Raw genomic sequence first — 16281 nt, 5'->3', positions numbered from 1 at the left:
TAGCCAGCACTGAGCCAGGAACATGGAACCTTCTTCAGCCACGAGATGGTTCTCACCTCTCCACCTGCCCTGCAACCACACAGCTGCCCAGAAATTAACTTGGGTGGGAAAGAAGCCTCCTCCAGGTTTCCAGTCCCCGGTTAGGGCGAGGAGCCTCCGCCAGCCGACCAAAAACATGCCCAGAATTCCAGGCCGCACCTGTGTGCTGTGTCATGCCCTGCAGGGATACCTGTGTCTCTGCCACTCTTGACTGGACTCCCTTAGCTGCTGAACCTTACGTCTCTCACCAGTAGGGACTGTGTCTTTGTCACCATCGTTCCCCAGCACAGTGTCTGGAAGGCCTGGATAAATAGTTACTGAATGAATGAGCTGTGTTTACAAGGTTATAAGTCTCTGCTGCTCCCTTTCTCCCCATGTCCCCCAACCCAGCCTCAGAAAAGAGTAAAAATTCAGGCAGAGGCTTTTTCAGGGATTGTCCCCTGGTCCCCCCAGGTCAGCATGATTTCCCACCTGCTCATGGGATTGGGAGGTGGAGAGGCATCTCCCTTTCTCTCTGTGTGTCTAAACAATAGTCTATAGTTATTAGATTTGATCTTTGTCTTTACTCTCTATCTTTTATGAAAAAGATTGCTTTTGTCTTGACTTGTGAGGTATTTTGTTTTCTCTCTCTCTCTCTCTCATAATTTTCATCATCACCTTGAGTTTAGGTCAGATGCCAAAAGTGACACCAGCTGCCTGGTGTCACCACTGCCTGGTGTCCCCATGACCTAATAATGACAATAACTCACAATTATAGATTGCTCACTGAGCCAGGCTCCACGGGAGAGCCCTTACAAGCTTCTTCTCTTTTAATCCTCGCAATAACCTGATGCAATACAAACTATTATTACCCCCACGAGGAAATGGATGCTTCGCGAGGTCAAGTACCTGGCCTGAGGTCACAGAGCTAGTGAGTGGTGGAGCCAGGGCTCGGATTCAGGTAGCCTGGGCTCCTAACCCCGGTGCCACACTGCTCCCTCGGGAGTCTTTGCACACACAGAGTGTCTGGTCAGGATGCCCCCCGGCAGGAATGACAGCATAGCCACAGCCACCTACACACCAGAGGCACCAGCTGTGAACTGAGATGAACCCCAAAAAGTGCACTGCTCCTGGGACCATAGAGTCATCACAAGGATGGAGCTGGAAGAAGCCTCTGAGAGACTCCAGGAAACATCCCCTCCTTTTACAGGTGGATACAATGATGCTCGGGCCCCACACTTTAGCTGGTGAAGCATCCAAGACCACAAGCCCTCCGCCTGTGGTCCCCGATTTGTGGTCCACTCTCAACGCAAACTGGACAAGAGACAGTTTGAGATGAGATCTGGCGGGCTCAAGTTCTGGTTCAGACCTAAACACCCTGGCTTGTTCCACAACTGGCTCGGTCCTCTGGAGGCCCCCCAAGTTGAACATGGTTTTAGAGTAGCCTCCAAAATAAGGAGCTGCCGGTTACCACATCTGCTCTACAGACCTGGCAATAAACTCCCCTCTCCTCGCGCCTGAATTTCTTTGTAGCTTCCTCTTTCCCGCAATTGAGAGCTGACAGAGGATTTCTATTCACCGACCTCACGTCATGGTCATTCTATTTCCATGGCTACTGCATTAATGCTTGAGTTTTGGTCACATCCTCATGGGCTGAGTGGACCAACCCTAAAAATCCTGAACCAGAAGCCAGAGTTGTTCAGGCAACTTCCATCCTGGCCTTTGCTGCAGCCCACAACCCCAAATGAACCTGTTATATGTTCTCAATAGCACCAAACACTTCTTCCCGGGCACTTTTCAAGGTTGTAAATTACATTAGGTGTGCGGCTTTTCTATTACTGTATCCTCTCACCCCAGGCTTTAAACTCCATGAGGTCAGAAGCCAGGTGTTTTATCTGTAAAATAACCGTAACTCTGAGCACTGGGCTTGATCAGTACGGAGAAGGTGCCTAGGAAATCTTTGTTGGGTGAGTAGGTAGGAGGGTGGATGGATGGATGGATGGATGGATATTGAGAGAGTGAGTTAAAAAAAAGCCTAGATGCCCGATTACCAGAATGGCATCTGAAGCTGAGGGAGGTCCCACTGTGCAAAATGATGAGGCTTAGGGGGTCCAGGGTAGGTGTAATAATTCTTCCCCCACCTTCCCACCTGCAGTCTCTCCGGCTACCAGCCTGGAGACCTCCTGCTCAAACTGCCCCAGAAGGATGTCCCCTGTAACTGGCAGCCCCTTGGGTTAATGGCAACCTCAGGCGGTTGGTGAATGGGACTACCTTCTCTCTTCTGTTCGTTCTGATTTTGCCCCTCTCTTCCCTGGCCTGCTGCTCCAGGGAAGGTATTGGGAGTATCCTAATAACTGTGAGGGGAAGCAGATGAGCAGGCTGGAGCAGATAACCTTCACGTACTTCCTGAAATGGAGCTGACATCTCTCGCTTTATCTGGGGATTCCCCCACCAAGGAGCGAAGGTGGATGGGGGAGAGGGAAGACAGTCCATTCTTGGAGACACTGGTTTCCTACTGCTGCTGCCTCCACTCTAGTGACACATGGGAATTCATAGGCACCTTCTTCATGCCCTTGGTGCAGGGCCTAGAACAGTGCTGGGAACAGAGGAACAGAGGTGCATTTGAGGAAGCTTCTCTATAACCATGATGACAAAGAGGACCATAAGGACATCAACACTAAGATGGAAATTAAAGACTTTCCTTTCCATTACTCTTTTAATCAGGGTACCTACCAAGTACCAGGCACTTCCCATGTTATTTCACAGGGTCCTGCCATGGAACTGTGAGGTCTGGAGAAATTCAGCTCCAGCAGAACTGGGCCCAGTTGTGGGCCATGCTTCTGTTTTGTCTGTTCCCTGGAATCTTGTAGGCAGAAGCCCTAGAGTTCATTCAGGTCACCCTCCGACCTAAGCAGGAATTGCTCCATGATTTCCGCAGCACGGTGGGCCTAAGAGTCCAAGGTATCCTTCTCTGCCCACTCTAGGGGGTGCTAATTGTTGACTGCTCCTCCTTCACCACTTTTATTTTATTATTTTTTTTTAATTTTATTTTTATTTTTTGGCTGCGTTGGGTCTTCGTTGCTGTGCGCGGGCTTTCTCTGGTTGCGGCGAGTGCGGGCTACTCTTTGTTGCAGTGCGCGGGCTTCTCATTGCGGTGGCTTCTCGTTGCGGAGCATGGGCTCTAGGTGCGCGGGCTTCAGTAGCTGTGGCTCGCGGGCTCAGTAGTTGTGGCTTACGGGCTCAGTAGTTGTGGCTTGCGGGCTCTAGAGTCCAGGCTCAGTAGTTGTGGCGCACGGGCTTAGCTGCTCCGCGGCATGTGGGATCTTCCCAGACCAGGGGTCAAACCTGTGCCCCCTGCATTGGCAGGCGAATTCTTAACCACTGCACCACCAGGGAAGTCCTCCTTCACCACTTTTAAATCCAGCTTCTCTGCAACTTCCTCCCATTTCTTCTGGGCTGTGCCCTCAGTGGCAGGGCTCCAAGTGCTGGGAGCTCTGGGGGATACAGCCTTGGCAGTAGGGTTTCCCAGCAAACGGGACTGACACCCCAACCCCACTCTGCCGTGGTCTGTTGAAAGTGACCTGTACCCTTGCCCTTGGGTCCTTCACACACACATCCCACCTCCACCCTAAACGCCTTCAGAAAGGAGACAGCCTCTGCCTAGCCTGCAGTGAAAGACTAACTAGTACCTTGTCCTGGTTCTTCCCATACCCTACCCTCACCCCCCACCCCACTCCCACCTGCTTTTTAAAAACCTTTCAGCCGGACCTAGAAGGAATAAGCCAGCTATTACGCCTGTTGTGGAGAGACGGGAGGTGCTCCAAGGCCAGAATGCTCTGCCTCTTCCCCAGGTTAACGCGATGGGGGAGGGGAAGCATCTGGGAGCAGGGAGGGGTGGGCTGATCCGGGAGGACACCCAAGCACAACACCAACACTGCCTGTGGGTGCTGACTGCCCTCCCCTTCCCCCTAAAAAAGCGAGGTGGGGATGGGAAGGGGCGGGGCTCGGGGAAGGAGCACACCGGCCGCAACTCGACCCTGCTGACTCAACAAAGCTGGCTCCGCCCGCCCCAGCCGGGCACTAGGAGTAGCCCGGGCCTCTCGACAAAGCTGGGTAGCGGCTCCCCTCCACCTTACGTGCCTGTCTGCTCTTCCGCGGCCCCGGCCCGGCGGGCGACGCTGGCGGCCGGCCATCTTCCCTCCTCGCCCCCGCGGCCGCCGCCTCGCAGCTCCGCACCCGGCCGCGACCCGCAGACCAGCCTCCACGCACCATCCCGGCCCTGGGCTAGGGGTTAGCTGGCGCGCGCCAGCGCCGTCGCCACGTGACGGGTGGTACCCGGGCAGCTCGAGCCCTGCCCTCTAGGGTGTTCTCATCGACTGGAGCCGCGGGCGGGACGTGGGGCGCAGTTGCTTTCTTGGGGCATCCTGGTGCATTGCTGGTGGAGCCTTTGAAACACGTGCGCAGGGCGGACTTAAGTGCCACATGTCCATCTTCCCACTTCGGTGGGGCTGCTCTGGCCTTTCCCGCCCACGGTTCCCTCGAGGTCGGTCCCTCCTCTGCCGCCTCGGTCGCATCGGGCAACACTGTGTGATCCCACGCAACAGCCACCGTCTAAAGGGTTCACACTCGATTCTGGGGCTCAGCTCGGTGTCCCGACCCGACTGTAAGCGCCCCCAGGGCAGCCGCGTCTGGAACAATGCGCATGGGGCAAGGTCAGGAGGAGGCTCTGCGCCGGGATCGTCGGGCCGGCAGCTGACCCAGCGGATGAAAGCCGACGCGGCCCGGGAGTGGAGCTTCCAACCACCAGTTTTCATGATGGGGGGAGACGGGGTGGGGAGCGACCCGGAAGCCCCCAGAGTGCGGCCGGGTGTGTCCCTTTGACGGCCGCCTTCTGGGCAAATCCATTCGTCGCTGGGGCAGCGGAGGCTGCGGCCGAGCTGGGCTCACCCCACCCTGGGAGCCGGCCGCCGGCCGCCCGGGGAGGCTTGGGAAATGGGCGAAGTGGTCAGACTGGTTTCCGGAGCCGGGCTCGGAATCCACGCGGGCTGGCAGGCATTGGTGGGGGGAGGACTGCGCCCCGCCAGTAGCGTTGGCAAGGCCATCCTGGGATACTTTGTTTTCCACCCTCGAAGGAGACCCCGTAGGATGGGGGTGGGAGGGACAGCAGGCGTCCGGTTGGGGAAACCCAGTTTCGGGTGGGAACCAGCAGTCTGGCAGCTCCTCACCCCTCGGGTGCCCAGCCCCCTCTGCCGCGGTCCCGACGTTGGCCAAGAGTACTTGAAGGAGTGAGCTCCCCGTCCACAGCGAGCCTGGGCTTTGATCTTGGTGTCTGAAAGAAATAAGGGGAGGGGTGGGGTGTGTGAAGAGTCCAGCTCTGCCACTCACCTTCTGAATGACCTTGCACCAGTCACTCCCGTCTCCCAGCCCGTTTCCTCATCCACCACCGTCCCTTCCAGTCAGACACTCCTGGGAGTCTAGGTGGACTGGGAGATGGGGACTCCCTAGGGGTTCTGTGGAAGGGAAGGGAGGGTGCAGGAGCCGGTGGCCATGTGCCCCTACCCCCACCCCCAGCCTGGGATGTGCAGTCGGGAGGAACCAACCAGCTGTTGGAGACCTTGGGCGCCCCAGGGGCTGGGGACTTGGGGATGGGAAAATGGAGTCTTCAGGGAGAAAATTCCCTACCAAGGAGTAGCGTGGCACTTGATGGAGTAGGCTGCCGGGAGCCAGTTCTCCCGCGGTCTCGGGGCTGAGGAAGGGGTGCCTCATCTTCCCCCACACACGCCCCAAACCCCTAGGTCAGGAAGTCCTGTGCAGGGGCGTTGAGGGAAGGGGCTGAGCAAGCGGGGGAGGGGGCGGGGGGCTGTTGGGGCAACAGCACTGCCATCCCAGAAAAATGGAGTGCCGAATCTCCCGTTTGCAGCAGCTGCTGAGCAGCTAGGGGGGTATCGAGAGCCGCCCACGCTGCGGTCTTCTTTGAGGTTCCCAGGAGAAAGACGGGGGTGCGAGGTTGGCACTACGGGTAGGTGGGGGCTCCAGGATTACTGACCTCCCAACCAACCCAACCAGAAGAGAGAAGGGACTCGAGGCTACAAGAGTATCCAGCTCTTGTCACCAGCCCAGCCTGCGGGGGACCCCCCTTTCCGCAACCAGGGTGGGCTGCGGCGAAGGCGCGGGTCTAGCCTGGCAACCGATGTGGGGGTCCCCGCTGACCCTCTGGGGCTAGGAGAGTGGCCGTCGCACGCGGAGCCCCCCTTGGGAGGGGGTGTGCCGGCCCCCCGGGAGGGGCGGGCCGAGGGCGCGGGCCCAGGAGCCCCCAGGCCGCCCAGCCCGGGTGGGCTGCAGGGGCCCCCGCGGGCCCAGGGCGGGCTTTGTCTAACGCAGCTCCTCTTTGGGAAGGCGCCAGCTCGGGTACAAGATGGCGGGGAAAGGGTGGGATCGCAGGCGCTCGCCACGCGGAGCGGCCCCGCTCCGCCTGCAATGCAGCAGGGGGAGGGGCGGGAGGCGCCGGCGACACTGCACGCCCCTAGCCCCCGCTCCGGCCACCGAATAACACCCCCGCCGGTGACCCCGCGCCCCTCTGTCCCCGCCGCCTCTGTCTGGCGGCTGCAGCCTCCGCCTCACTACGCAGAGCCCCGGCCGCGGCAGCTGCAGAAAATGGCTGCCAAAGCGGCGCCAGTCGCCACGCTGCCACGGGCGGGGGGCGGGCGCCGCAGCCCACCCGCAGCCCCGCTCCCTTCCCCGCCCCGGGACTCTCCGCCAGGGCACCGGGACCCTAGTGGGCACCGGGGGATCTGGGGCCGGAGCGGGGGGAGAGAGGGGAGGGGGAGGGGCGGTTACCTAGCGGCGGAGGGAGCAGGAGTGGGGGGTGGCAGGGGGACAGTGCAGGGAGGGCGCTATCGGTCTGTCCCCCACCCCGCATGCCCCGTGCCCTCGCGAGGTCGCGGCGCCCGGGTGGGGCAATGCTAATGGGCTGTTGACCTCGGTGACCGCGTGCCGCCCCACTGTCCTCACCCCCACTCCGGCGCTGGAGCTGGGCTGGCCAGCCCTGACGACCCCCACAGCCCCCCACCCCCGGTGAAAAATAAAAAATAAAAAGCTGTGTGCGTGCCGACTACAAAATGACCCAAGCCCGGAACTCCGCGGAGAAGATCCGGGTGGATCCTACGGCGCCATGAGCCGAAGCGGCGGCGGCAGCTCAGCAGGTGCCGCGAGCCCACCCTCTTCTCTGCAGGGAGCAGCTCCCCGACCCCCGCCTCTGCCCAGTCAAGGGCCGCCCGCGCCGAAGAGGGGCCCGCGGCCACCCTGCAGCTCCCTGGCACCCGCGCCCAAGCAGGCTTCTCTGGGCGCCAAGGGGAGCCCGGGCTCTGGAGAGGGGCGTCCAGAGCGAGCTGGCGAACCGGCCCGGGGCGCAGGCTCAGGACAGGGCCTGGGGGCGCACCAGGGCGGGAAGGAAATTGCCCCCGGAGTCCCAGGGCTGGTATTGCTGGGGAAAAAAACGAAAAGTGCGAACAGAGGACCCACGAGTGGGGGCGGGTTCCGGAGCCCGAACCACTTGGCGCAGTCGAGTGGGTCCGTAGCCCCCTCTTACTCCAATCCCGAACAATCCGGGCCGTAGTGAGCCGGGCTGGCTGGGAAGAGGTGTATCTGTAAATTGGGACTTTATTTTTCCCTATCTGCAAGTTTCTCTCACGCCTCCCGCCAACCGCGTACTCAGCTCCAGCGATTTCACCACTGCTGGCTGGAAATTTCAAATTCAATAAATCAGAGGGCAGGGACAAAGAGCCAACAGGTCAAGGAAAGGGGTTTCCAGACTCGAGAATGGCTTCCGCTCTTGCGGTTTAAGAGTAGAGAAGAAGAGGCACAATTAGGAGACACGTCCCTGTGCGGGGAGAACATCTGGGGGGCTCCCTCCCCCTCCCCTCCCCCCTCCCCCGGCTGGGTGAAGGTATCCCCCCGCTGGGCGAAGGTATCCACCTACCTGAGCACACAGAAACTTGGGGATGGATATTTAATATGAATGACCTGCCTAAATGGGCGTGGGCAGGTGCGGGGCAGGGATGGGCTATGTGGGAGCACCGGAAGGCTGCACCCGGGTATCTACGGATTTTCCAGTGCTCAGAGAGGTCTCCATGGCAAAGGTCCAGCTCTGGGCGCAGACCCAGACAAACCCTCTGTCCCGAGGGCATCCCCAGTCCCTGCGCAGGAGGGAAACTGTGCTTTCTGCTAGGCAAGACACCGCGGCAGCAAATCTCAGCCAAGGTCAGGGAGGGATACGAGCTGGCACCAAGGGCTGCTGCGGCCACGGCGCTTCCTTCTGCAGAAACAGCGAGGAGGAGGCGGCGGCCAAAACTAACTCCATCCAGCAGGCAGCGCCCTCCCCAATCTCGCACCCATGTTCCCTGGCAGAGCCCGCTTCTGCCATCTTCCTCTGGGAGGTGCCAGTTTCGGGGATTTGAGTTTGGGAAGGGAAAGAGGGCGAAGGCGAGGAAGGATGCCCGAGACCGAGCAGAGGTCACGCGGGTCATCGTTCTCCGTTCCCCATCCCCCACCTGAGCCAGGTCTCCTATGCGACCCCCACCTGCGCCGGGCTCCAGGCACAGGCTTCCCAGTAGGGGGCATCGCTCAATGCCTGGGCTAGGCGGCAGCCCTAGAGGCAAGCTCGGTCCCAGGGTGCTAGGGTTGTCTTAGCCGTCCCCTGGGGACAGGCGCGAGTCCCCGAGGCGGTGGCTCTGGTCGCCTCGGCGTCGCTAGGAGGACACACGCTTCGGAACCGGTTACCACTCGGGAGGGGTCAGCCGGACACCTGTGCATGCGTGCGCGTGCGCGCGCCTCTGAGCGCGAGGGAGGGGCCGAGGGGAGCCCCGTGAACCGCTGTGCGTTTACTGCCTGAGTTTTAGGGGAACCGGAGCCTCATCTCCACGGGAATAGCGACGTCTTCTCCCTCATCGGGCTCCCGTCCAGCGGGTGGGCCCAGCGCTGAGCACTTGACCTGCATCCCGCAACCACCAACGCACAGCGTTGTGCCTGGAAACCCGAGGGTGGCTCTATCAGTACATTTTTCTCTCGCACTCAGCGTTCCCCCCACAACGATTGGCAGGTTTTTAAAATAAGCTTTAAATGAGACATCGATTTATCATTATTATGATTGCATTCAGAAATCCAGCCCGAAGGGACACCCTGGGGGATGGTAATTTGGTGGTACCTAGGGCTGTTTGTGGTTTAGCACATCCCTAGTTCCGCAAGCACATTTCTTCGGCAGCTAATTGCTCTGATTACCTTTGGGGCGGGGGAGGTGAGCGTGTGTGTGTTGCGGGTGGAGGGGAGACTCGGACTGTTCGCAGAGCCCAGTGCGTGCACACGGTGGACCTGATGCTGCGGCAGCAACCGCAGCAGCGACGCGCGCGCGCGCGCACACACACACACACACACACACACACACACACAACCTTCCAGCTCCCCTCCCGCATCCGGGCCTTCCCGCTCCTCCGCCGCCGTTCGCTGAGGTTTGGGGAGGGGGTGCGTGGGATGGAAGTGGAAGCTTGCGCGGAGGCGGCGAGGACAGGCCGAGCGGGAGGAAGAGAATGACAACGAGGCCGAGGGGGAGGGAGACAACCTCGAAAAGAAAACTTGGGGAGAGGGTCAGGCAAAAATGGGGGTAAGCAAGGAGAGGGGTGCCGAGACGATAGGCGGGGACGCAGGGGGAGAAAGAAAGGGAGGGGGTGGGGAGCGGGCGGGGGCGGCTGGCTCGTTTCCACTCGTGAGAGCCGGTTGCCGAGAGACGCGCGGGCCAATGAGCTCGCACCAGCTCAGCCCGGCGCCCTCCGCGTGTCCTTATATGGTGCGGCCGCTCGGCTGGCGCTAGCGCACATCGCCATATAAGGGCAGGAACCTAAATACAGGCTATACCTTGTTCTCCGCTCGCCCGGCCGCGGCCCCGGCGATCGATGAGCGCGCCACCGAGCGGGCTGCGGCGCGCGGGCCCCGGGAGCGGGCGGGGAGGGCGCCGCGGCTACCGCGCGGCCGGGCCAGATGTGGCCTGCGCAATGGCAGCCCGGTCCAGCTGTGGCTCTAGGAAGGTGTAACCCGCCGCCGCCAGTTTCCCGACTCCTTCCCTCCCCCTCCCCCCTCCCCACTGCTTCCGAGGTGCAAATGCAAATGAACCGGGATTGAAATCTAATTGCTTTTGTTTAAAAAAATTGTGTGAGCGAGTCTGTGTTTAGAGTCTGAGCAAAGGCCCAGAATCACGAGAAACCTAGCCGAATGCCTGGAAGGTGGTGGGGTGGGGAGGAAAGAGACCTGGACTGTGCTTTGGAGGTTCAGGGTCCCCCTCAGCTGTCTCCCGAGGCCTGGCCCATGGTGCCGTCAGCTGAGATCCCGCGCCCCATTTCTCCGACCTCCTCGGCGCCAGGCCTGGCGGAGGTCCCAGGCCGGGTCTCGAGAAGCGGGAGCTGCGTGTGGCCCGGGCGGCGAGGACCCACGGGCTCGGTGCCCGGGCGTCCCAGGCAGCCTGGAGCCAGCCGGGCGGCGGGAGGGAACGGTGAGAGGCATCGCTGTCACACCTCTCTCAGCGTCTCCTCTGTACCTGCCTGCTCCTGGACGGCAGGCTAAATGCTGCCCAAAGTGACAGGCCCGGCGGGTCCGCGGCCCAGCTACGCGATTGGGCCCAAGGAGGCGGGATCAGACAGCTGCGAGGGGGAGGGGCCGCAAGGGGTGTCTTTGGGAGGGGTGGTTGGCCAGGGTGGAGCCTCAGGACAACCCGTCAGCCTCGGTCATCTCGGGCTCCTGCGTATGTCTTTGACCCCCAAGTCCTGTCTCCAGCTTGTTGCACCGCTTGCCTTTTCCCTCCTCACTTCTGGCCGGTTTCCTTGCCCACCCGGAGAAGAGTTTTGGCCTCCTCCAGGAGAGGGTCTGGACACGGGAATGGCCCCTGGTCAGGTTGTCTGCCAACCGGGGAGGAGCCTCAGTGGTGTGGTGACAGTTCTCCTGCCAGCTGGGTGGGTGGGACAGCATAGCTTTGCCAGTGAATGTTGTTGGAGACCCCGAATAGCTCACCTATCGCTCCCCACTGTGTACTGGGCTGAGGCCTTTTCTTCCCACCGTTTGCAGTGGGCATGAGAGACTCCCAGAGAGTCTTGCCAGAAGGCTGATGGTTCTGAAGAAACCTATGCATCTGGACAAGTGGCCCCCAGAGTCTGAGAGAACGATTCCTCCTCTCACACTCCACGGGTGCCTCAAGTGCCCCTCTCTTGGCAGTTTGAACTGGGGTTGTGTCGATCTTGCCTTGGCTTCCCCAGTGCCTGGAGATGCCACAGAGGGAGCCTCTTCCCTCTAAGGAGGCCATTTCCAGTAGCATGATGCCACCTATAGAATGTACCTGGAATTAGTCCCAGCTGTGGCTATGCCTCCAGCAGCTTGGCACTGGTACTGGAGCTGGAGGGAAGATAATGCCCCCCGTTGTCCCCGACTGAGGCTGGGACTGCAGAGGCCGTCTGGTCACTCAGCGCTTCCTTCAGGACTCTTCCTCTTTCTTCCTGGGCCCCCTAACTATTTAGTAGCTCTGAGCCTGGCATCATTTGAGAAACTGAGACCAGTACCTGGCACAGCTGGGACAGGAATTCCCAGCTCTCCCCAGGAGTCCCTGTGATTTCTAGGCAGTCACAAACTCCAGGGTTGTGTGCTGGCTGAGGCAATGCACCAGTGGCCAGCCGTCAATGGTTAACAAGTATTTTCTAAAGGTTTTGGAATCCCAGTAAACCTGACCACACGACCCCAAATGTACGGAATGTGGAAACTAGACAGGCTGCTCCAAGACTGCCTGCTCCAAATGACCCTTTTACAGGAGAAACTGAGATCGAGAGAGAAAAAAAATGACTTGTCCAAGGCAGCTCAGCCAGTCAGGGGTGGAGCAAACACAGGTTTGGACCCAATCCTTTTCATTCCCAATCCACTCTTTTTGGATTATGCAGGCATGTCTCAGCAGCAGCCCGGGCACTGGCTTCCGTGTTTGCATGGTTTGGTGGTCCTGGAACCCTGGAGCTGGTGCATGAAGACCCATGGTGGCTGCCTGACTGGCTCTACAAGCACTTCGGAATTGACTGCCTTTGATGGCAGCCAGTGGCTCTTCCTGGGTGGCTGGGGAGGAGGGGGGCCAGAGGCAGGAAAACTCTGTTGGACTCTGGCCCCAGGCTGCTGGGCTTCTGGTCTGGCCAGAGTCTGGGAAATCCAAGGGCCAGTGACCCCAACTGCACCCCAGATGGCTCTCTTGTGCTAAACCGCATGACTTGGAGCAGCAGCAGGGTGTGTCTAGCTTCCTGCCGAGCCTGGTTCCACTACCATGGCACCTCCTCTTAGGCACCTCAACTCCTGGGTGACAGACCTAAGTTGAGCCCTGTCCTGCAGCTTAACTTGGTCACTAGCAAGTTACTTAGCCCCTCTGAGCCTATTTCCCCAGCTTTAAATGTGGCTAATAAAGTCTCCCTCTAAGGGCTGTGATGAAGAATAGAAGTGAAGAGTTTGGAAAGCATCTAGTCAGAGCTTGGCATGGAGGAAGCAGCCCTTGCTCAGCAGATGGTAGCTACATCTACCCACTCCCACCACTCCTGCACACCCTCTTGTGCCAGGCTGGGCACAAGACTCTGGGATACAAATGACCATAAAACGTCATGTACATTTGAGCCCATGTAGAAACAGGTACTCCCAAGCACACCCCCTTGGGCAGTTGGTTGGTGGGTGTCATCTCCAGCCTCCTCCCTACCCTTGAATAAATTCCTCCCGTCAGTGCTCTCCAGTTCCAGCCTGGCTCCACCCTCTGCCCTGCCCCACCCTCTGCTGCAACTCAGAATCCAGCTGTCTATCCCTTGGCTGGCTTCCCTGAGCATCCCTGGGAGCTCTCCAGTGTAGACAGCCCCAAGATCTTTCCCTCTGGGGAAGAGAAGTGCCTGAACCCACAGAAGCTGGAAGAAGCACTACCTTACTGTAGGAAATTGAGCCTGGGACCTCTTTCCCCATCTTAGAAAAACAGCACGTGTGTGTGTGTGTGTGTGTGTGTGTGTGTGTGTGTGTGTGTTAAGGAGTCCTGCTTTTTCCTGGGATCCAAAGTACTCTCCATGTGGGTCCATTATAGGTACCTGTCATAGCAACAAAATGGGAAAGAACCTGCCAATCTGGCAGGTGGGAATACTGATTTTCCAGAGGGGAGAGGAGCCTGCTGTTCCTGCGGTGCAAGTGCTGAAGCCACTTTCCTGGATTCCCCTGAGCTGGAAACCCGGGCTGGACAGCCTTGAGAGCCTCAGCTGGAGGGGACACCCGGGTTAGCCTACGGGATCTGAGTACCCAATGGTGGGGAGGGAAGGCTCTGACTGAGGCTCCAAGTCACTCCCCCAAGCCACCTCTCCTCCACTTCTGTGCCCATCTTTCCTTCTCTTCCCCCACACTTGCCTCTGGCACACCCTCACCCTCAGAGTCCCATCTCCACGCTCGCTGTCGGCTCACCCCTCAGCGGAGACAGGCGACTCCTCCACCCGTTTCTGAGTGGTCCAAGCGCCTTTAAAGCCCAGATGGATTGCTGAGATCCCCGCACCCACTGCCCTCACTCTCTCCATTTCCACTGGACAAGTCCGCGCGGACCTGACTAGTGCAAAGTGGGGCGCGAACTTTTCGCCTAATCAAACTTGGGAATTTGCTCTTAGAAGTTTCCGAGTCCTGGGAGGAAAGCTCACCACCCCGCTGCCCCGCACTGGGGCTTGCGACGGTGACTCGGAGCCCGAAGCGTGGCGCTCGGCGCCCCCAGCCCGCGGGCGCCGTTCCAGCGGGGTGGGCGGCCCGTCTCTCCGCGTGGGCTGCTCTTTGTTCTCGGTCGGTTGGGCCCGGGTTGGCTCCGGCTCTGGGGTCAACGAAGCCATTGCTCCAGACCTTGCAGGCTGGATGGTGCCCCCCTCAGGATGAGAGGCTGCTCGCGGGCCGGGGAGGTCCGACCCCTCCCCTAAGCTTGTGTGTGCAGGGGTGCGGTAGTGGGGAGGACTGTTCCGGGACCCACGGCCCGGGGCTGCTAGAACACCCAGAGTGGCCGGAGAACGAGGTCGTCTAGAGACCTTCTCCTTCAGACTTAAGAGATTTCGGAAGCAGTGGAACCGGCAACGCCCTGCAAGTCTCTCCTCTGGCTCCTTTCTCTACTCTTCATTGGGTGTTCTCCCTACTCTCCTAAATGGAGAAATTGAGGCTGAAACCTGGAGCTATGATTGGGAGGCCTGGAATCCCAACTCTCCCTGCGTTTCCTAGCTAGGAAAAGACTTGAGAGCGGCTAGAACATTTCTTCCGGTATTCCAGGGGTGCCCTTCCCCCAGGGCGCCCCTCTCCCCAGGGAAGAAGCTGTGATATCACACCCACCGCCAGAAAAAAGCTAATACCTCTGGGGTCGAGCTGCGCCGCGCAGGGAGGTGTAAAAAAGGCAGAATGGAGACTGCGTCCAAAAGGCAGGGAGAATGAATGCAGAGGAAAGAGAAAGGAGATGGAGGGAGGGCTGTCTCCCTTGTCCCAACGCAGTAGTCCCGACTCTCAGCGACACCCTCTCCCGCGCCCTGCGGTCTCTTGGCGCCCTCCTTTTCCGCGAAAACACCCAGTCCTTCGACCGTGGGGCTAATCCTCCGCCCATTTTCCCTCTCGCTTGCTCACTTCACTCTGCAGGTCGCTCCACTCACAGCAATTCGTAATCTGGCTTTCCCCCTGCAACCCTGATTTTAAATGAAATGTAAGAATTATTTTAAAAGGAGTGACCGCAATGGTGGCTTCTTGGTGGCTAAGCTGAGCTGGCGCCACCTCCTTAATTAAACGTAAAACTTCCGTCTTCTTGGAAGAGATAGGGAGTTCCTGTCCACAGCGCGATGCGGGGGAGGCCGCGGGTGGATCTCCCAACCTTTTGCACTGTGCTTTCTCTGCACTGTTTACTGGGAGAGGGAAGACTGACCTTGGAGGGGACAAGTTCTGCTGCAAAAATCTTCTGGAGCCCAGAATAGCCCTGAAAGTGGCCCCACGATGACAATTCTGGTCCAAATCCATTTACCATATTTATTTGTGGATTTCTCCATCCCACTCCCCTTCATATTAAAAAAGATCAAAAAGATGTTTTAATGTATAAAAGATGCTTCCTCCACATAATGCTCTCCTGACTACCCACACACCCTTTTTTCTGCTTTGAATCCAAGGACTTCTGCTGCCCCAGTCGTTGAGGCGACCAATCCCAGAGCAAGGAAGTGCTTCCTCTTGATCTGTCCAAAGGGTGGGGAACTGAGCCTTAGAGGGGCCAGATCAGAGGCCCAGAGCGCTGATCGGCCAGATACCTCCTTAATCCAGTCGGGCCGCCGGTCTACTTTCTCCCCGCCCCACGCTACCTTCAACATCGACCTCTGATACCCCCAGCCACAGTGCATGCTGCCCCTGTTTCCTGAGCCCCTGAACATCCCTCTTCTGTTGAGGTGATAGAGTGTTTTCCAGGACTCTCACGGTGGCTCAGCCCTTGACCCGTTTGGCCAAAAGTAGCTAAACTCCAAGGGTGAAACTAGAAAAACAACAGAAACTCAGCGTGAACATCACATTTCCACTACTTTAAACTTCATCTCTTCCTGGTCTGGTCAAGAACCCCACACTCTCAGCAAAATCAGTTTTTCTTGCCATACGCTTCTGTTTTCAGGATCTCAAGGACTAGCTGAAGAAAAGAAAATTAATTTTGCCTCCATTTGCTGTGTCATTCTAGATAAGCCATTATTATGCAAATGAGAGAGTGCGGCTTTCAAGATGAATAAGAATGGTGCCGGGTAGCGGCGCAGGACAGCCCCAGATGTTTGCATAATTACTTCTGCCCCAACTTCAAGAGTGCAAAATGTCAAGGGAGGAAGTTGTGCGGGTAAATACGGTACCACGTTCCCTGAATTTGATTTCCTAGAGAAGGGCGGGGAAGCCGATCTGAGGCTTTCATCTGCAGCGAGAGAAGGCGTCCCAACTCTCTGGCGAGGGTGGCCCGGCCCGAGTGGCCGTCGGTGCCCTCCCCCTGGGGGGTGAGCCATCCCGCAGACAAGGGTGGCCGGAGAGACGGGTCTCGCCCGGGCAGTGAGGCGCTTGCGCGGGGACAGAGCCGCCGCTGGCCGCGCGCTTTCCGGCAGCCCCGGAACCAGCAGCACGGCTTCTGGGCGTGCGCGGAGTCGGCGCGCTCTGGTCGCGCAACCTCGACGCCCGCCCGGCCTCGTCCGGCCCCCGACAGCGCCCACCCTT

This window comes from Balaenoptera ricei, chromosome 20 (genome assembly GCF_028023285.1).
Source record: "Balaenoptera ricei isolate mBalRic1 chromosome 20, mBalRic1.hap2, whole genome shotgun sequence".
Lineage (NCBI taxonomy): Eukaryota > Metazoa > Chordata > Mammalia > Artiodactyla > Balaenopteridae > Balaenoptera > Balaenoptera ricei.
This window is presented reverse-complemented; position numbering follows the sequence as displayed.